The 22,236-nt window shown below is 35.3% G+C and overlaps 1 pseudogene; it reads right to left on the minus strand.

Annotated features, from left to right (window-relative positions):
* Positions 1–6,867: 6,867 nt before the first annotated feature.
* LOC128646215 (uncharacterized) lies at positions 6,868–6,986 on the minus strand (annotated as a pseudogene).
* Between the last annotated feature and the right edge of the window lie 15,250 nt (positions 6,987–22,236).

Raw genomic sequence — 22,236 nt, forward strand, 5'->3', positions numbered from 1 at the left:
AAGTTGGGATCTTAGTCACACAATATGGCCATATTCTGCTCAGCCAGTCACCACTTACAAGGTGTCCCAAAATAGACTGGTCCAAACACTATAAAGTTTAGCCTTACTGGGCTGAATCATTCGATTCTAATATACCAATACAGAATTCTAACACTGCAGTACTATGCTTCAAATCATGACTGCACAGACTCCCTGGCTTTTTATATATATAACATTGTCTGAAACACACCCCCTTGTTGTATTTCTTAATAGAAAGGTGTTCATATGTCACAAGCAACTAAACATGAGCCAAGTGTAGCATGGTCTATGAGTAAGGCATAGGCGGAAACGCTTAAGAATGCTGCTACACTGGCTTTCGTTTATGATGTTTTTTTAAGGATGCAATAAAGGTTACGTTTTAAACTTTCTACTGTTCCCTGCCGCGCTTCTTTTTGAATTGTGAATTTGAACCCTGCTAATTTAGTTGTACCCTGCAGTTTAGTGTCCCTTTAAAGGGATAGAAAGGTCAATACTAAAATGTGAATCAATGCATTTCAGTTTTAAATAGAAGACTTTTTGTAATATACTTCCATTAGCAGAAACTCTGCTAACATTTTGAAAGTTTGACGTTGATGAACTTGAGTCTTATGTCAACCTATATTACTGTGTAATTATAAAAACAGTTATTACTGTTCCAGTGGCATAAAAAAAAACTGATATTAATTTATAATGAATAAATGTGGCCAATGTTTGTTATTTTTAAGAATTTGCCAAAACATTTGCTCATTACTATCTAGACGAAACATGTCTTTTGCAATCACAGTCCAACAATGGAAAGCAACTGGAATCTAACCGGTCTACTACCTGCAGCTAACTGCAAGTTGCTTGGCTACTTGAGTTGGTACCAACTTGGTATTGCTTTTTGGTGGTGTTTATCAGATTCATGACAATATGTTGCTCAATGGTCACCAGTAATTGAAAAAAAAATAGAACTTATTTGGTAAGAAATACATGCTTTAAAAACGTACAAAAAGAAAAAAGATGTAAAAATATGCTGTGGATTACACAAGAACTTTACAGTTTACTATACTGGTAATCCGCTCTTCTCATTGGTCAATGACCAACATGTGACGGGAATCTGCAGAGGAAACATCCGTATCGACAGATAGGAATGCTGAGAACTCGGCATGAAAAAGTCTGTTAAGAGCGGAGAAATAATAAGATTTTCAGATTCTAGTGAGTGATTTAAACCCCAAGTAAACTGTTAAATAACGAAATATCAAATGGCCATTACATGGTGAACTAACTTTCTATAACTACAACTAACTGTACTTCTGTAATTTGAATAACAGGTCCTCTTCCAAAAAAATGCTAAATGACCTTTGTGTAAGATTTTTTTCATCTACTTATCCAATTTATCTGGTTCTTGGACCTGGATCTTTTCACACTGAGGATTTATCCAAAGAAAAACTTTGTATTACTATTGCTAAATCTATCCATATTATTATTACCTGGTTCTCAGACCAGGAATCTGAAACCAGAGGACTAATCATTACCTTATACTTAAGGTTTATTGCACTACTATATTGAAACAATACATTGTTGAATGATACTAATTTCATAACAGTTTTTAATAGTTTGCCAAAGAAATTTCAAAATTGTATTTAGAAGTATCTATTTTTAACGTTGATTGTAAAACCACTGGTGGTTAATAATATATTATATTTTAGGTTGTTAAGAATTTTAAATAAAATTATTTTATAATAGCTTCTACATAATTGTTTGTAGCATTGTTATATAAAAGGTATAGCTGACTCTCGCAGGCGCACCCTCTATTTTCTTTGAACATCGTATTTTGGTGAACATGGGAATAAGTAATGTGCATATTTTAAAGGTTCATAATAGTCAAAAAATTACAAGCTTTAATTTGTAATGAATTAGAGCGTAATTTTTTTTTACTATTATGGCCCTTCAACTTAAAACTATAAATGCTATGCTTATCAGATTAAGCTTTAAAGATTGCATGAGATTCAACTGTATCTAAGAAGGTAGTCTTCTAGGATGGCGTGAGAATAAGTGAATGTTGAAGAGAGGAGGAATGCGCCTTGAGATGAACATAAAAAATTGGTGGGTCTGTAATAAGCAATTACTGCAGAGATATAGAGACCTATCTATCAAGCCATCAACTTTGTTGCATTCGACGGCACCAATATGCTCGCCTAACAGCACCTAACATCGTGGCCATGGACCTGAATACGATCTCTATGTTTATAAAAAAAAAGCCAGCAAAAAGCAGCGCACCAAGTACAGGGCGATGAGCAGCGGACTGTTGTTAACTAACAGTCATCGATCTTGCTGCTATTCAGCTTTTTACCAACTTTATTTAAACCCTGTCACTAAACACCGACACTATACTAAAATGTTTAACCCCTATCCCGCCGCTCCCCGACCCCGCCACAACCTAAATAAAGTTATTAACCCCTATCCCGCCGCAACTAAATAAAGTTATTGACCCCTATCCAACCGCTCCCGGACCCCACCGCAACTAAATAAATGTATTAACCCCTAAACCCCTGGCCTCCCACATCACTACCACTAACTAAAACTATTAACCCCTAAACCACCAGCCCCCCACATTGCCATAAACTAAATTAAGCTATTAAACCCTAAACCTAACAACCCGCTAACTTTACATTAAAATTACAACATCCCTATCTATAGTAAATTAAAACTTACCTGTAGAATTAAATTAAACTATATGAAACTATTAATTAACCTACCCTAACTATTATACTAAAATTACATTAAACTACCAATTAAATTAACTATATTACATATTAAAAAAAAACTAACCCTACTCAAATTATTTAACTCTACAATAAAAAATTACTAAGTTACCAAAAAAAACTAAGTTACAAAAACAAACAAACACTAAGTTACAAAAACAAACAAACCACAGTATCGAAAATAAAAAAACAAATTACACCTAATCTAATAGCCCTATCAAAATAAAAAAGCCCCCCCAAATAAAAAAAACCCTAGCCTACTCTAAAAATAAAACCCACCCAAAAAAAACCTTAAATAAACCTAACACTAACCCCCGAAGATCCACTTACAGTTCTTGAAGTTCCGCTTGAAGGATCATCCAGCCGGCAAGAAGTCTTCATCCGGGTGGCAAAAAGTCTTCATCCAGGCGGCAAGAAGTCTTCATCTGGACGGCCTCTTCCATCTTCATCCATGCGTCCTCTTCTATCTTTATACATCCGGCGCGGAGCGGGTTCATCCTGAAGACATCCGATGAGGAGCTCCTCTTCAATATGGTCTCTGCCGTAAACTGGATCTTTTAATGCAATTGATGTCATCCAAAATGGCGTCCCTTGCATTCCTATTGGCTGAAAGGTTTAGCTCTTATACTATTGGCTGGAACAGCCAATAGGATTTTAGCGGCTCTAATCCTATTGGCTGATTGGAACCTTTCAGCCAATAGGAATGCAAGGGACGCCATCTTGGCACTTGCATTCAAGATCTAGTTTACGGCGGAGACCGTATTGAAGAAGAGCTCCTCATCGGATGTCTTCAGGATGGACCCGCTCCATGCCGGATGGATGAAGATAGAAGAGGCTGCATGGATGAAGGCTTCACCGGCTGGATGAAGATGGAAGAGGCCGCCCGGATGAAGATTTCCTGTCGTCTGGATAAAGACTTCTTGCCGGCTGGATGATCCTTCAAGCGGAGCTTCAAGAACTGTAAGTGGATCATCGGGGGTTAGTGTTAGGTTTATTTAAGGTTTTTTTGGGTGGGTTTTATGTTTAGAGTAGGGTCTGGGCAGTAAAAGAGCTAAATGCCCTTTTAAGGGCAATGCCATACAAATGCCCTTTTCAGGGCAATGGGGAGCTTAGGTTTTTTAGATAGGGTTTTTATTTGTGGGGGTTGGTTGTGTGGGTGGTGGGTTTTACTGTTGGGGGTGTTTGTATTTTTCTTTATAGGTAAAAGAGCTGATTTATTTGGGGCATTGCCCTGCAAAAGGCCCTTTTAAGGGCCATTGGTAGTTTATTGTAGGCTAGGGCTTTTTTTATTTGGGGGGGGGGCTTTTTATTTTGATAGGGCTATTAGATTAGATGTAATTTGTTTTTATTTTCGATACTGTGGTTTTTTTTATTGTTTGTTTGTTTTTTTTGTAACAGTTTTTTTTGTAACTTGTAGATTTAAATAATTTGAGTAGGGTTAGGGTTTTTTAATATGTAATATAGTTAATTTAATTGCTAGTTTAATGTAATTTTAGTATAATAGTTAGGGTAGGTTAATTAATAGTTTAATATAGTTTATTTTAATTCTACAGGTAAGTTTTAATTTATTATAAGATAGGGATGTTGTAATTTTAATGTAAAGTTAGTGGGTTGTTAGGTTTAGAGGTTAATAGCTTAATTTAGTTTATGGCGATGTGGGGGGCTGGCGGTTTAGCGGTTAATAGGTTTAGTTAGTTGTAGTGATGTGGGAGGCCAGGGGTTTAGGGGTTAATACGTTTATTTATTTGTAGTGGGGTCTGGGAGCTGCGGGATAGGGGTTAATACTTTTATTTAGTTGCGGTTGGGTCCGGGAGCGGCGGGATAGGGGTTAATACTTTTATTTAGTGGCAGCGGGGTCCGGGAGCAGTGGGATAGAGGTTAATACATTTATTTAGGTGGTGGCAGGGTCTGGGAGCGGCGGAATAGGGGTTAATAATATTATGTAGATGGGGGCAATGTCGGGAGGCTGATTAGGGGTTAATACATTTTATTTTGGTTGCGACGATGTCGGGGGCAGCAGATTAGGGGTGTTTAGACTCGGGGCTTATGTTAGGGTGTTAGGTGTAAATGTTACTGGTTTTCAACCTAGAAATCAATGGGATATCTTTCAGCATCGAACATAAGCTTTGGCTGCTTTCAGACTCCAGGGTGGCGGATTGAAAACCAGGTACGCTGGGCTGGAATAGCCGCAAGGGTACCTGTTAACTATTTGATAACTTTTAAAAAGTGTCAAATAGTGCCGAATGTGTATTCGGAACATCTGTAATGACGTAAGCATCAATCTGTGTCGGATTGAGACCAGCGGATTGTATGTTACACCACAGATTTCAACTTTTGCCGGTCTGTAGGCTCTGATAACTAGGTCGAATCAAGCTTGCAACAATTACGCTGCGGAATTCCAGCGTATTTCAGGTTGACGACTTGATAGATATCCCCCATAGAGTTGTCTTTGTCAGGTATTTGAAGTTTGGGTGATGATTTTGCAATTTATTCTACTGAATATGGGGAGTAAGTAACTTCACTGACAGAGCAGTTGATACAGAATGAGAGGTTAGATTGGTGCACTTGGCAGAAATATTTATAATAAATGAGATTGGCCAGTTAGAAAGATGTTTCCCTAAGATTGGAGTTAATTTGTTTGCTGCACAGTATGAAAGAGAGTATAATTAATTAAGACTCCAAAAAGTGTGAACAATAGTGACTAAGACATTTATGGTATTGACAGTGCATACAATTTCAGAGTGTATTGTGATATATTAGCCCTATTTTTGGCATTTTTTTAATTAGTTGATATGAAGACATTCCAAAAGGACTGAGGTAGGAGAAAAGATGACATGTTTGTGTAAGAAAGATACATTTGCGTTACAACAGGTTAGAAATTGTACTGAAATAAAATTTAAATGGTCAGCTTCCAGGGACATAAGGTATAAATGGAGAAGATCCAACACTAAAAGACAATGGAGTTGAAAGAGTAACAGATAACAATGTTTTAAAATAACCTGTTAGACAGACATGACTGAAGCCATTAGAGGGAAGGGTCAGAAAGGTCAAGTGTGTTTAGAATTTGTAGAAGAAAGGGGTCATTAATGTGTCTAAGGAAACCGAGAGATTCAATAGGAGAGGTATGTAGAAGTGGTGTTTGTTTTGGCACTGTGTAGGACATGTGTAACCTTTGTGAGTTATGTTTTAGTGAGGTAAATGTAGTGGGTTAAAGTCAGATTGCAAAGTTGCCTACCAAAGAGTTGGAGGACAGTATATGGGTTAGATGGTTGAATAGCAGCTTTCCAGAAGTTCTGAGACTGAGAAAGTAGAAAGTAATTTATAAGATGAATTTAGTGGAAGATTCTGGGCTCTATTTAAAAAAGCTTTCATTACAGTTTCAAAGCCCTTGTAGAGTTTCTTATGATAGCCTGTAACCACAAGTTAAGCAGCAGCAGTTGTAAGACTAATGCTTCCTTATCTCTCCGCTATCTCATAGGTGGCAGACTTAAACATGCCCTGCTCCAGAAATTGGTTGTGTGAGAGTGAGAAAGGGACTGCACAAGTAATTGCAATAAAAAATTGCAGCAGTGGATGCTGTTTCTCTCCCTGCAAGATAGGGTGGACAGGTGCCCTGTTTAGGAATACTGTCTGTGATGCTAGAATAAGCAAATCCCATTTGTCTTTTTCTAAAGACAGTGTTAATTTTGTTTTTTTGATAAATACCACTGTAAAATTATATATATATATATATATATATATATATATATATATATATATATATATATATATACACTCACCCAAACTCACACAAAAGCAACTCACTACTATATACAATTCATTAGAAAAAAGCATATTTTGTTTAGAGATCTATAAAATATATATTTATACAGTTCTGCATATGAAACACAAAATTATAACTTGTAAAAATACTCATAGTGAAACATTACATCTGTGTTACCTTCTGAGCAATAGCTATTTTTTAAGAGGCATTCTATTCATTTGGCTTCTTCAAACCTTTCATTAAAAAGACCACGGAAACACTAATAATCAGAGCATCTTCTAACATTTAAAACCATATGTTTTGACTATTACAAAAAGGTTTATTTTACTTTTTTTTTTTTTACTACCGTACCCGGTGTTCCCAGGCGGTCTCCCATTCAGGTACTGACCAGGCTTTACCCTGCTTAACCTCTGAGATCAGAGGGGATCGGGTGCACTCAGAGTAGTGTAGCGGTAGGCGTTCATTTTACTTTTATGTGAAAAAATAGAAAACACAAATAAATATAAAATAAAATTCAGGGCTTTGAATACTGATTGTTAGTTCCTTTTAATAAATGATTAAATGCAAAAAAGCATATTTTATTTTGTATTAACATGTAAGCAACCATGCATTATTAGTCCACATACTCAAATATATTTGTCAATATCGTTATAATAACCCTATCACTGTGTTTATTTACTTGTCAGCTTCACTTAATACATGCATTCAAATATATCATTGAAAGTTTCTCTTTTGAAGATTCTACTGACAGAAAATCATTCTGATAATAACATGTGTATGTAAATAACACTCTCTTATACCTCCTGGGGAGGAAAATCAGATATTTGACAATAGTAGTGACTAAGAAAATAAGTACGCAACACTAATGATTTTTCTTAGAATTGAATTCTCAACATCATTGCATTTATAGTACCTAAGAGTATCATTAGTAAGTTTAGGGCCAAAGGAATATCCTTTATTGTATACGATACCGGGTAATGCATAAGGAATTACAATGGTTGATTTTTTTTATTTCAGATAACATCAAAGTAATGATTTATGAAATGCATCTACTATATCAATAACAGTAGTAGTTAAATAAATAAAAGTACAATGTTATATCAGGAAGAGTTGCGTATTAGCCTTTTAAATATATCCCTACAATAAAAAAATAAACTGAACATTACAAAACACTACAGGGAGTGCAGAATTATTAGGCAAGTTGTATTTTTGAGGATTAATTTTATTATTGAACAACAACCATGTTCTCAATGAACCCAAAAAACTCATTAATATCAAAGCTGAATATTTTTGAAAGTAGTTTTTAGTTTGTTTTTAGTTTTAGCTATTTTAGGGGGATATCTGTGTGTGCAGGTGACTATTACTGTGCATAATTATTAGGCAACTTAACAAAAAACAAATATATACCCATTTCAATTATTTATTTTTACCAGTGAAACCAATATAACATCTCAACATTCACAAATATACATTTCTGACATTCAAAAACAAAACAAAAACAAATCAGTGACCAATATAGCCACCTTTCTTTGCAAGGACACTCAAAAGCCTGCCATCCATGGATTCTGTCAGTGTTTTGATCTGTTCACCATCAACATTGCGTGCAGCAGCAACCACAGCCTCCCAGACACTGTTCAGAGAGGTGTACTGTTTTCCCTCCTTGTAAATCTCACATTTGATGATGGACCACAGGTTCTCAATGGGGTTCAGATCAGGTGAACAAGGAGGCCATGTCATTATATTTTCTTCTTTTATACCCTTTCTTGCCAGCCACGCTGTGGAGTACTTGGACGCGTGTGATGGAGCATTGTCCTGCATGAAAATCATGTTTTTCTTGAAGGATGCAGACTTCTTCCTGTACCACTGCTTGAAGAAGGTGTCTTACAGAAACTGGCAGTAGGACTGGGAGTTGAGCTTGACTCCATCCTCAACCCGAAAAGGCCCCACAAGCTCATCTTTGATGATACCATCCCAAACCAGTACTCCACCTCCACCTTGCTGGCGTCTGAGTCGGACTGGAGCTCTCTGCCCTTTACCAATCCAGCCACGGGCCCATCCATCTGGCCCATCAAGACTCACTCTCATTTCATCAGTCCATAAAACCTTAGAAAAATCAGTCTTGAGATATTTCTTGGCCCAGTCTTGACGTTTCAGCTTGTGTGTCTTGTTCAGTGGTGGTCGTCTTTCAGCCTTTCTTACCTTGGCCATGTCTCTGAGTATGGCACACCTTGTGCTTTTGGGCACTCCAGTGATGTTGCAGCTCTGAAATATGGCTAAACTGGTGGCAAGTGGCATCTTGGCAGCTGCACGCTTGACTTTTCTCAGTTCCTGGGCAGTTATTTTGCGCCTTGGTTTTTCCACACGCTTCTTGCGACCCTGTTGACTATTTTGAATGAAACGCTTGATTGTTCGATGATCAGTGCTGCATCCCTCTGCAAGATATCTCACTATTTTTGACTATTCTGAGCCTGTCAAGTCCTTCTTTTGACCCATTTTGCCAAAGGAAAGGAAGTTGCCTAATAATTATGCACACCTGATATAGGGTGTTGATGTCATTAGACCACACCCCTTCTCATTACAGAGATGCACATCACCTAATATGCTTAATTGGTAGTAGGCTTTCGAGCCTATACAGCTTGGAGTAAGACAACATGCATAAAGAGGATGATGTGGTCAAAATACTCATTTGCCTAATAATTCTGCACTCCCTGTATTATACAGTAATAATAACCTAAAATGTACATATATTTATTTTGTTCTTTACAGATTCATTAGGAATTATTATATAACATATAATATGTCAACAGAAACTGTTCTATAATTTGGTGAAGGTTATCACCAGCATAGATAACAAGTTATTGTACAAAATATCTGGGGATGCAATATATGAACAATGAAATACTTAAATTTAAGTGAAATAGGGCCAGATCACAAGTGGCACATTATTTAGCACTTTCTCCCACATCCAAACACAGCCAGAATTAAATTTTAACTTGTGCGTGTTAAACCAACTGCGCCAACCTCAAGGTAGTTATGAATATTTTTTACATTCCAATTTTCTTAATGTTATATTTATTTTTAAATATGTATTTATTTATAAAACAGAGAGAACAATCAGGGAAATACATTAGCCACCAATGAAAATAGTAGTAGTAAGCAATGACAACCGCAGCATTTCAAGGGATATAAGATAACAACAAAATACTGCCTAGAACATTAGTCCCATCACAGATAGTATACTTAGTCCCATGAGCAATTGAACATTTAAATAAATGACAACGTAGAAATGGTGCATGATAATTCAATCACTACTAGCCCCAAAGTCTGATGGAGAACAGCATAGTGAAGTACCATCCAAAAGTGAGGCGTAGACAAAAGCAGAAAAGTTCATCACTAGGTCCTTGGAGAACAAGCTCCGGTACACTCACCCCAAATGCGATGAAAAGCTGGAGAAACTGCAGTGCTTGTATCCCAAAAGAGTCATAGCCATTCCGGCGTTCACAGATGGAGTGTACTGCTTCCGGTTTCACATGACTCGATGTATCACACGTCACATGACCGCCTATCAGCCAATCAGATGCCTTGTTGAGCTAACACTGATCTCACGATACAGCCGGGGAAATTCATGTAGTGCACGATACTTCCAGCATTACTCAGCATCCATAAACAAAGGCAATAACTTAGCAAATGCAGGCGGTTTATCTCACACAGCACGAATGTGGTAGTACACACCAGCGTAGTTCCTTGATGACCCAGATGGAAATATTGTAGAATGAGCCAGGGGGAAGAAGGTTTAAAGCTGCAGTCAAATAGTGGACACCCCAAAGTCCACTGGGCATAAATAGAATATAAAAAAGAAGAAATTCCAGCAGCCAAACATGTGTAGATCAAAAATGATAGGTTGCTTTATTCCAAGATAAAAACAACAGGACATGCTGTTAAAAGTTCAAACCATAGTCTGACCGGTTTCGGTCTCTCTGACCGTAATCATAGACTAATACAAAACATGTGTACCATACTTTCAAGTAACATGTAGCATCTCCTGATTGGCTAAAAACAAACAATGTGAAATTTTAACTCCATATATGCTGACACAAATAGATCACTTTTAGTATGTTAACATATCAAATGCATCAAATAGATATATATATAAACATAAATAATATAGTGATGATGTAGACATTAGTTCATTTACAGACCATAGTTATAATAGATCAGAGTAAAATTTGTACAACACTAGCTAAAGTGAATATTATGTAGATATGGGAGCTTTAGAAACATTCTTAACCCATGTAGTTGAAATACATACCACTACATGTAGATACCATCATGCTTCCATATGTCCATAAAGTCAAATATAACCCAAGTTTTAACAGTAAATATGTAGTGGTCTGATTGATATAATCACAACATATTCAGGTAAATTCCATAATAAATGGCAATTAAATAAATAAATAGATATACAATAAAACAAATATGAATATCAACCAAAAAGAAATATATACAGTATTGACAGTACCTTTTATACCCTTTAACAATTTGTTATAAAACATATTTAACAATTGCTCTTGAAATGTACATTAAGATTAAGCAAAACATTTTTTATTTTACATATGACAAATTGAATAGGTATTGATACACTTCATATTATGCTTGATCATCTTTGGCAGAAATTTATGATGTCAAACTCAGAGTTGAAACCAGAGGGTAATAGGCTTTGCATTTTAAATACCCAATAGGTTTCTTGTTTGCATAGAATAGGAAATTTATCTCCACCTCTTGGTGGTTTTTTGATTTGTTCAATCTCCTGCCATCTCAGTGTTTTGGTATTCTGTTTATGTACCTCAATAAAATGTTTTGATAGGGCTGAACAAGGTAATTTACTTGTTATATATCACAAGTGTTCCTTAATACGTTTGCCCACCTTTCTTGTTGTTCTTCCCAAGTACTGTTTCTGACAAAGGATACATTCTACTAAATAGATGATATAGGTACTTCTACAATTAATACACCCCTTAGTAGTAAATTCCTGTCCAGTGATTGTAGATTTAAATGTATCGGAACTATGAATGTGGTCACATGAACCACAATTTTTCCTTCCACACTTATATGTCCCATTATGATGTAACCAGGAACTAGTAGCCTTCTTATCACTCCTCAGCATACTAGGCGCTAGTATATTTCCCAAGGTAGTATTCCTCCTAGGGACAAACATACAACCCTTATCTATAGTGTGCCTAAGCGCCTTGTCCCCCATTAAAAAGGGCAAGTTTTCTTTACAATATTGCAAACTGCATCATATTGTTTGGAGAAAGATGTAATGAATTTTGGCTTATATTCATCCATAAAATATTTCTGTTTATTGCAAACTCCCTCTGTTCTCAACAACGTGTCACGGTGTAGTCCCTTCGGTGCATAAAACGCTTTGTTAATGATTTGTTTAGGGTAACCCCTAGAAATCATTCTATCTCTGAGCTGTTTACTCTCAAATAAAAAGTCACTCTCAAGAGAACAGTTCCTTTTGATACATAAAAATTAACTCTTAGCTATACCCTTAAATACATGTTTACGGTGGCTAGAGCGTGCATGTAGTAGACTGTTCCCTGAAATAGGCTTTCTATAGAGAGTTGAGATAATCTTATTGTTATTCTCATCCCTAATTAGGGTAACAGCCAAAAAATTTACTTTATCTCTGTTCCATTCAAAGGTAAACGTTAACCCAATCTCATTTGAGTCAATTCTGGAAAAAAAAATTTGTGCCTCAGATTCACTTGATGACCAAATAATAAGCAGGTCATCAATAAATCTTAGATACTGAACAATATGACCAGTATTACCTCCATAGACGTGGGACCTTTCCCACCAACCCATGAATAGGTTGGCGTAGGAGGGGGCAAATTTTGCCGCCATAGCGGTCCCACGTCTTCGGAGGTAATAAGTGTCTTGGAACACAAAAAAATTATGCTCCAATAAAAAACTAATCGACTTGATGAACAAAGCTCTTGTCTCATCGGTAAAATCAGTATATAGCCTTAGATAGTGGTCAATAGCTAAAAGGCCATAGTGATGGGGAATTGAAGAATACAAGGAGGTAACATCAATAGTTAACCAGCTGTATTTCTTTTGCCAAGATAAAGTATCCAATAGTTGCAGGACATGAGTTGTATCCATCACATAGCTAGGTATAATCTTAACTATTGGCTGTAAAAATTGATCGACCCATTTCGATAGTGGTTCTAATAGGGAACCAATGCCTGCAACTATTGGCCTCCCCTTCACATTCATATTCAACTAAAAAGGTTACGTTTTCAGATTCAGAGAATGACAACACAGATGAGGAGAGGTTTGCCTCTAGTTTTGAGGGAACATCAGGAGAAGAGGGCTGCTCTGAGGGAGATGATCAACACATACCTTTAACCACTAATAAGACTTACACTAGCAAGAGTATACTTAAAAACATTACATCTCAAGGTGCTAGACCCAAGACATCCAACATTAATACATATGCAATGGAAAATGGCAGTAAGAATAAAACTACTAAACAACAAGTAAATTGAACATTGAGAGCCAGGTTTTTCATGGGGCCCAGAAACAATTTCAGGGAGGAGGCAATACATCACTAGACAATACACAGGATGTAGACAGTCAAAGATACCTACTGAGAGGAAAACAGCCCAAAACAAAGAAGTGCCAGTAAATATGGTAATAAATATATCTTCACACCTACTATCTGATCTTGAAATTAGGCTTTTTAATTATGGTTTGGGTTTTGTCCCTTCTAGGAAATTTAACCTCTTTGAGACAATTCTGGATGTGAACAAATTAGTTAGGGATCTAACTCTCAAAAGATTTTTTCATGATGGGTCTTATCAACAACAGAGTGATGGTAATCTCACTAATAATGATTCAGAATTGAGAGAGACACGCTTAGACTTTAGTGATGCATGTGCCATCATTTCCCTTGAGGAACTCCAACATGAAAGTATTTGATACTGAAACAAAATCCACATTGAATAGATCTAAATTAAAAGGTAAATCTGATTTTTATCCCATCCAGGCTAGGGGTAAATTCCTTGAGACTTTTCATCAAAGGGTTTTGGAGGATCTTTCTACACTTACAGACTTGCCAGATACACATGGTCAGAATCTGTCATTCAAAGAACGTGAAGCATTACTTAACTTACAAAAGAATAGCCAGATAGTCATCAGACAATCAGATAAGGGAGGTAGTGTAGTGGTTATGGATAGGGCAGAATATCTTGCAGAAGCAACTAGACAGTTGGATGACACTGATACCTACCTTGTTCTGACAGGGGACCCTACAGTCAGATTTAAAAAAGAGCTATCTTATTTACTTGACGAGTTGGTGGAGGAAGGTCTTATGGATGATGCTACAGCTGAACATCTTTTGGTTGATAAACCTGTGACTCCGATTTTCCACCACTTCCCCAAAGTAAATAAAAGTGTATCAAATGTGAAGGGGAGGCCAATAGTTGCAGGCATTGGTTCCCTATTAGAACCACTATCGAAATGGGTCGATCAATTTTTACAGCCGCTAGTTAAGATTATACCTAGCTATGTGAGGGATACAACTTATGTCCTGCAACTATTGGATACTTTATCTTGGCAAAAGAAATACAGCTGGTTAACTATTGATGTTACCTCCTTGTATTCTTCAATTCCCCATCACTATGGCCTTTTAGCTATTGACCACTATCTAAGGCTATATACTGATTTTACCAATGAGACAAGAGCTTTGTTCATCAAGTCGATTAGGTTTTTATTGGAGCATAATTTGTTTGTGTTCCAAGACACTTATTACCTCCAGAGATGTGGGACCGCTATGGGGGCAAAATTTGCCCCCTCCTACAACAACCTATTCATGGGTTGGTGGGAAAGGTCCCACGTCTATGGAGGTAATACTGGCCATATTGTTCAGTATCTAAGATCTATTGATGACCTGCTTATTATTTGGTCATCAAGTGAATCTGAGGCACAAAAATTTGTTTCCAGAATTGACTCAAATGAGGTTGGGTTAACATTTACCTTTGAATGGAACAGAGATAAAGTCAATTTTTTGGATGTTACCCTAATTGGGGATGAGAATAACAATACAATTATCTCTACTCTCTATAGAAAGCCTATTTCAGGGAACAGTCTACTACATGCACGCTCTAGCCACCCTAAACATGTGTTTAAGGGTATAGCTAATAGCCAATTTTTACGTATCTAAAGGAACTGTTCTCTTGAGAGCAACTTTTTATTTGAGAGTAAACAGCTCAGAGATAGAATGATTTCTAGGGGTTACCCTAAACAAATCATTAACAAAGCGTTTTATGCAACGAAGGGACTACACCGTGACACGTTGTTGAGAACAGAGGGAGTTTGCAATAAACAGAAACATTTGATGGATGAATATAAGCCAAAATTCATTACATCTTTCTCCAAACAATATGATGCAGTTTGCAATATTGTAAAGAAAAACTTGCCCATTTTAATGGGGGACAAGGCGCTTAGGCACACTATAGATAAGGGTTGTATGTTTGTCCCTAGGAGGAATACTACCTTGGGAAATATACTAGCACCTAGTATGCTGAGGAGTGATAAGAAGGTGACTAGTTTGTGGTTACATCATAATGGGACATATAAGTGTGGAAGGAAAAATTGTGGTTCATGTGACCACATTCATAGTTCCAATACATTTAAATCTACAGTCACTGGACAGGAATTTACTACTAAGGGGTGTATTAATTGTAGAAGTACCTATATCATCTATTAGTAGAATGTAGCCTTTGTCAGAAACAGTACTTGGGAAGAACAACAAGAGAGGTGGGCAAACGTATTAAGGAACACTTGTCATAAATAACAAGTAAATTACCTTGTTCAGCCCTATCAAAACATTTTATTGAGGTACATAAAAAGAATACCAAAACACTGAGATGGCAGGCAATTGAACAAATCAAAAAACCACCAAGAGGTAGAGATACATTTCCTATTCTATGCAAACAAGAAACCTATTGGATATTTAAAATGCAAAGCCTATTACCCTCTGGTTTCAACTCTGAGTTTGACATCATAAATTTCTGGCAAAGATGATCAAGCATAATATGAAGTGTATCAATACATATTCAATTTGTCATATGTAAAAAAAATGTTTTGCTTAATCTTAATGTACGTTTCGAGAGCAATTGTTAAATATTTTTTTATAGCAAATTGTTATAGGGTATAAAAGGTACTTTCAATATATATTACTTTTTGGTTGATAGTCATATTTGTTTTATTGTATATCTATTTATTTATTAATTGCCATTTATTATGGAATTTACCTGAATATGTTGTGATTATATCAATCAGACCACTACATATTTACTGTTAAAACTTGGGTTATATTTGACTTTATGGACATATGGAAGCATGATGGTATCTACATGTAGTGGTATGTATTTCACCTACATGGGTTAAGAATTTTCCTAAAGCTCCCATAGCTACATAATATTCACTTTAGCTAGTGTTGTACAAATATTACTCTGATCTATTATAACTATGGTCTGTAAATGAACTAATGTCTACATCATCACTATATTATTTATGTTTATATATATATATATTTGATGCATTTGATATGTTAACATACTAAAAGTGAACTATTTGTGTCAGCATACATGGAGTTAAAATTTCACATTGTTTTTAGCCAATCAGGAGATGCTACATGATACTTAAAAGTATGGTACACATGTTTTGTATTAGTCTATGATTACGGTCAGAGAGACCGAAACCGGTCAGACTATAGTTTGAACTTTTAACAGCATGTCCTGTTATTTTTATCTTGGAATAAAGAAACCTATCATTTTTGATCTACACATGTTTGGCTGCTGGAATTTCTTCTTTTTTATATTCTATGTATTTATATATATATATACAATATATACAGGCAGTCCCCAGGTTACGAACAAGATAGGTTCTGTAGGTTTGTTCTTAAGTTGAATTTGTATGTAAGTTGGAACAGGCACTTTTTTTAGGTGAAACTCCAGCCAAACATTTTTTTAGTTTTGGATAGCATAGGGTAAAGTTTGTTTTGTTATCTGTGCCCCTGTTCAGAAAATTTCACATCACTTTCTGTCCTTGTGAAAATTGGATTTTGAGTATTTTGGGTTATCGTGGAAATAAGGATTGTCAATAAAGCTCTATTTTCTCTGTTTGTAAGTACGAGTTGTACTTATGTCGGGTCTCTGTAACCTGGGGACTGCCTGTATCTATACTTATATACTTATATAGTATTAATTACTGAGTATTAATTACTAAACTGTATATAGTGTATACTAATTCATATCAGGAAGGCGTTTAAATTATGTTTATATTTCCCCAGTTCAATTTCATGAGAGATTTAAAATTTGAAATTGTGACATAAGGACAAACAAATTATTATAGAAATAACAGAGCTACCCAAAAAACATGTAATTTAAAAATTATGTGATGTCATACTTTGAGAGAGAGTCAATGTGAGTGAGAGTTCTTTTCTTTGAACACTATTAGGCATTGCACTTGCAAAAGAATAAATTGGCCAAAAGTTGATCAGACATTTGTGCACGATGGGGCTATAGTATGATGCCTCCATAGCTGAAAACTCACACCACCGGAGCTCTAGAAGCAGGCACTGCTAAGACCCTGATGGACACATTAAATAGTGCTGGAAGAGTATTCATGTTCATAGGCTAGAACAAGAGAGAATTCTGACCTTCAGATATGTCAAGGTAGTGACTTAGCTGATGTGCTGGAGTGGTTCCGACATCCTTTCTTTGTTTCTTGCGATATACTAGATAAAAATAACAATACTAGGGAGCACTAAAAATAGCTACAGTGTATAATAAATGGATAAGGTATATAAATAATCACTATTTGAACATACAACTGCAGAAGATTAACCGCAAGAGTAAAATGAATATTGAATACAAGTTAACCTGAAAAATAAAATATCAGATAAAATTAATCAAATGATATTAGTCAAAACTCTTCTGTAGGTAGTAGTATATGAGCAATACTGTCAGGAGAAGGTGCCGGTTCACATATAAAACTAATTTAATAATTGCAATAAAAAATATATTTTAAAAACATACAGCGTACTGATAGGTCAACCTAGTACAATAACCAGTATACAGTAACAATAATGGATCTCAACGTAAGAATGGATACATTAAAAATAGATACAATAAAATTGATACAAATTATACCACACAAAAATATCAAAAGTATCAAAAATACATACAGGGATAAAAGCAAATGTCTTTGGGGCGTTATTCGGCTATGCAAAATATGTGGTAAACTGTAGATGAAAAGTTCTGATAGCAATCCTAGTAGGAGCACAGGTGAATATCGAATAGCCGTGCTATCCTTAGCAGCATGAATCTTTTGACAGTGTATTCTCTAAATCCTTTATATCAGACAATTGCACTCCTGTTATATTCGATCGTTTATTCCTATTTTTTTTTCAATTTTAGATTCTGTATATCATTTGTAATCAATTTTTCAAAAGTCTCTAGAGGCCCACCTTTTATATATTTTGGGTAGAACCAGGATTTTTTTTTAAATCCATGTGTTTAAATGATGATGCATTCCCTATCTCTGTCCTCACTGTATTGTTTCTTTCATAGGGATTTTTTAGAAACCATTTCTTTACTGTCAGGTTCCTTATAGATTTATGCGCATCTATAAATGCATTGCACTTGTTAATTCTTTGTGTTGGTGCAAAAGACAACCCCTCTATCTAGAACCTCCTTTTGTTTATCAGATAGTTCGGTATCACTCAAATTAAAAATACTATTTTTCTCTTCAACTAAAATCTTTTTGTTTTTGGATTTCTGTAATCCACTCCCTCTTCCTCTTCGTTTCCAGAGGCCTAAAAAAATGGGTCTTACAAGTCCCCAATCCACTTGTACTTTGTATAGGTTCTTTGTTTGACAAGTAATGATTCTCTCTCGTATTTTTCTCAGGAAATGTTAGGGGTTGGAATCTATTTTGTGCGGAGATTGTCTTTGGGGACTCTTGATACATATTACCTTTGGGATTTGGATAATAGTATGATTTGGGTGTTTCCCATTTATAATAATCATTGGGTGTATTTTGAGTTTGTCTCCAACTATTGCCCACTTGTCTATTATTTGGATAATAAATATTTGATGTTTCCCATTTATTATAATCGTTGGGTGTATTTGGAGTATATCTCCATCCATTGTCTGATTGTATATTATTTCTCCAGTTTTGGTTTCTATGCTGGAGTGGACCTCTGTTATACTCTCTTTCATCATATCCATATTGTCTATGCCTAAAATGTTGATGATCTGACTGCCTATTCTCTGATTGTTGATGCTGGTCATTATATCTCAAAGAATGTTGCTTATTATTCCTTTGATACTGTGGTTGTTTATTATTCACATATTTCTTATTATTACTAGGGACAGGAGGTTTTTGTTTTTGTTTAGGTTGATGATAGGGAGGTCTATGATATAGGATATGATGAATGAAAGTGAGGTCTATGATATAGGATATGATGAAAGAGAGTATAACAGAGGTCCACCCCAGCATAGAAACCAAAACTGGAGAAATAATAGACAATCAGACAATGGTTGGAGATATACTCCAAATACACCCAACAATTATAATAAATGAGAAACAAAAAAAATGTATTATCCAAATAATAGACCAGTGGGCAATAGTTGGAGACAAACTCAAAATACACCCAATGATTATTATAAATGGGAAACACCCAAATCATATTATTATCCAAATCCCAAAGGTAATATGTTCCCAAAGACAATCTCCACACAAAATAGATTCCAACCCCTAACATTTACTGAGAAAAATACGAGAGAATCATTACTTGTCAAACAAAGAACCTATACAAAGTACAATTGGATTGGGGACTCGTAAGACCCATTTTTTTAGAAAGAGACCAAAATTGGAGGGAAGACAATCCAAATTTTCCCCAATCAAATCAAAGAAAAAGAAGGGCCTCCGGAAACGAGGAGGAAGAGGGAGTAGATTACACAAATTCAAAAACAAAAAGATTTTAGTTGAAGAGAAAAATAGTATTTTTAATTTGAGTGATACCGAACTATCTGATAAACAAAAGGAGGTTCTAGATAGAGGGTTGTCTTTTGCACCAACACAAAGGATTAACCAGTTCAATGCATTTATAGATGCGCATAAATTTATAAGGAACCTAACAGTAAAGAAATGGTTTCTAAAAAATCCCTATGAAAGAAACAATACGGTGAGGACAGAGATAGGGAATTCATCATCATTTAAACACACAGATTTAAAAGAAAAATCCCGGTTCTACCCAAAATATATAAAAGGTGGGCCTCTAGAGACTTTTGAAAAATTTATTACAAATGATATACAGAATCTAAAATTGGAAAAAAATAGGAATAAACGATCGAATATAACAAGAGCACATTTGTCTGATATGAAGGATTTAGAGGATAACAATAAGGTGGTTGTGAAGCGGGCAGACAAGGGAGGTGGGATAGTGCTAAGGATGATTATTTAAAGATGTGTAACCAACTTCTAGATGATTAGAACACATATAGAATTCTAACCAAAAACCTGACAGATTATTTTATGATAGAATTAACAAACCACATTGGAAAAGCTAGAGATCTTTATATACTGAATGACAAAGAGACTGGCTATCTACTTTCCAAGGACCCCAAAATCCCACTCATGTATTGTTTACCTAAAATTCACAAAAGTATATCTAATCCTCCTGGAAGACCAATAGTCTCCGGGATCGATTCAATTACTGCAAATCTATCTGAGTATATTGATTTATTCTTACAGGACTATGTGAAAGCCTTGCCATCTTATCTTAAGGACTCTACTGATGTCCTTCGGATTTTAGAGAATATACAATGGGAAGATAATTTCCTTTTAGCTACTTGCGATGTTTCAGCATTGTACACATGTATTAGACATGACCTTGGCATTGCAGCTATCAATTTTTATCTAAATAGGGACTCCAGTCTGTTGAATGAGCAAAAACTCTTTATTAGTGATAGTATTAGATTTATTCTATCCCACAATTATTTTAATTTTAATGGTAAATATTACCTACAACAATGTGGCATGGCTATGGGGACCAGATTTGCCCCCAGTTATGCCAATCTTTTTATGGGCCAGTGGGAGTTAATGTTCCTTGACTCAACTGACTTGGGGGCAAATCTGGTCTCCTATAAACGCTATATCGATGATATTTTAATTATATGGACTGGAACCAAGGAGGAACTGGAATGGTTCTTTTCAAGAATGAATATAAATGACCAAAATCTAAAATTTACATACGAAATAAGTAGTAATAGTATTAACTTTTTGGATTTAAGAATTGAAGTGGTGGATGGAAAAATTCTGACAAAAACCTTTTTTAAACCGGTTGATGCGAATGGCTATATACACGCAGAGAGCTGCCATTTAGAAAAATGGAAAAAGAACATCCCAAAAAGCCAGCGCATTAGAAAAAATTGTATGAATGATGCAGATTTTATTGAACAATCCGAAATTTTAGTAAATAAATTCCTAAATAAGGGATATAAGCCAGAGTTAATAGAATCAACCAGGGCTGAAGCACTGAAGATAAATAGAGTAGATCTACTTACCCAAAGGACAAAAATTAAAACAAAACCAAATGCTATGGAAGAATTTAGGGTCCCTTTTATAACCCAATATAATGAGGATAGCAGAAAATTGGAGGACATTCTAAAAAGAAATTGGCATAGCCTTAAGTCAGATGAGACTTTGGGCCCACTGATTCCAAAGTATCCAAACATAGTATATAGAAAATGTAGAAATCTCAAAACACATCTAGCTCCCACTGAGTTGAAAAAGGGAAGTCAGCAGACAAACAGAGATAGAGACCTGAGAGGGAATAAAATTGCAGGTTTTTTCCCATGCCATAGTTGTAAGGACTGTAAACATTCAAAAAAGAGTAAGGTCTTCAGATCAGGAATAACAAAAAAGGAGTATAAAATAAATAATATGTATAGGTGCACAGATTCCAATGTAGTCTATCTCCTTGAATGTGTATGTGGGGTTCAGTATGTAGGGGAATCGACATGGTCCATCAAGGATTGGATAAGAGAACACATAAATTCGATTGAGAATATGGATTTGGACAGAAATAAGGAACTTCCTGTCCCTAAGCATTTTAAAAAAATACAATAATGGTAATGTTAAGCATTTGTCCTATACTGTAATAGACCAGGTGAAACCTAATTGGAGAGGCTGTAACATGCAAAAAGAAATTTTAAAATTAGAAGCAAAGTGGATTTTCGAAATAAAAACTTTGACACTGCATGGTTTGAATTTAGAATTTGATTTGGGATGTTTCTTATGACTTGTTGATACATTATATTGTATTTTGTCTTTATTTGTGACCTTACTATATTTATATATATATTTATTAGTGAATTTATTGTTGATCCCACTTTAAATTAAATTTTATTTAATATTGATTGTATTTATTATTTATTATTATCTAATATTGACCTGTTTTCTATTTATTCTCACCTTCTATACTTTTTAGATTGAAGAGCATACTTTTATTAGAAATGAGATTGTTCTTCGAATGGAGCCAAATTAATAAATAGACATATTATATTATTCTTTATTATTTTCTATAGATATTAACTTTAGGTATTTATATATTCTGAAGGTGCC

The sequence above is a fragment of the Bombina bombina genome, chromosome 1, assembly GCF_027579735.1.
Source record: "Bombina bombina isolate aBomBom1 chromosome 1, aBomBom1.pri, whole genome shotgun sequence".
In the NCBI taxonomy this organism is placed as follows: Eukaryota; Metazoa; Chordata; class Amphibia; order Anura; family Bombinatoridae; genus Bombina; species Bombina bombina.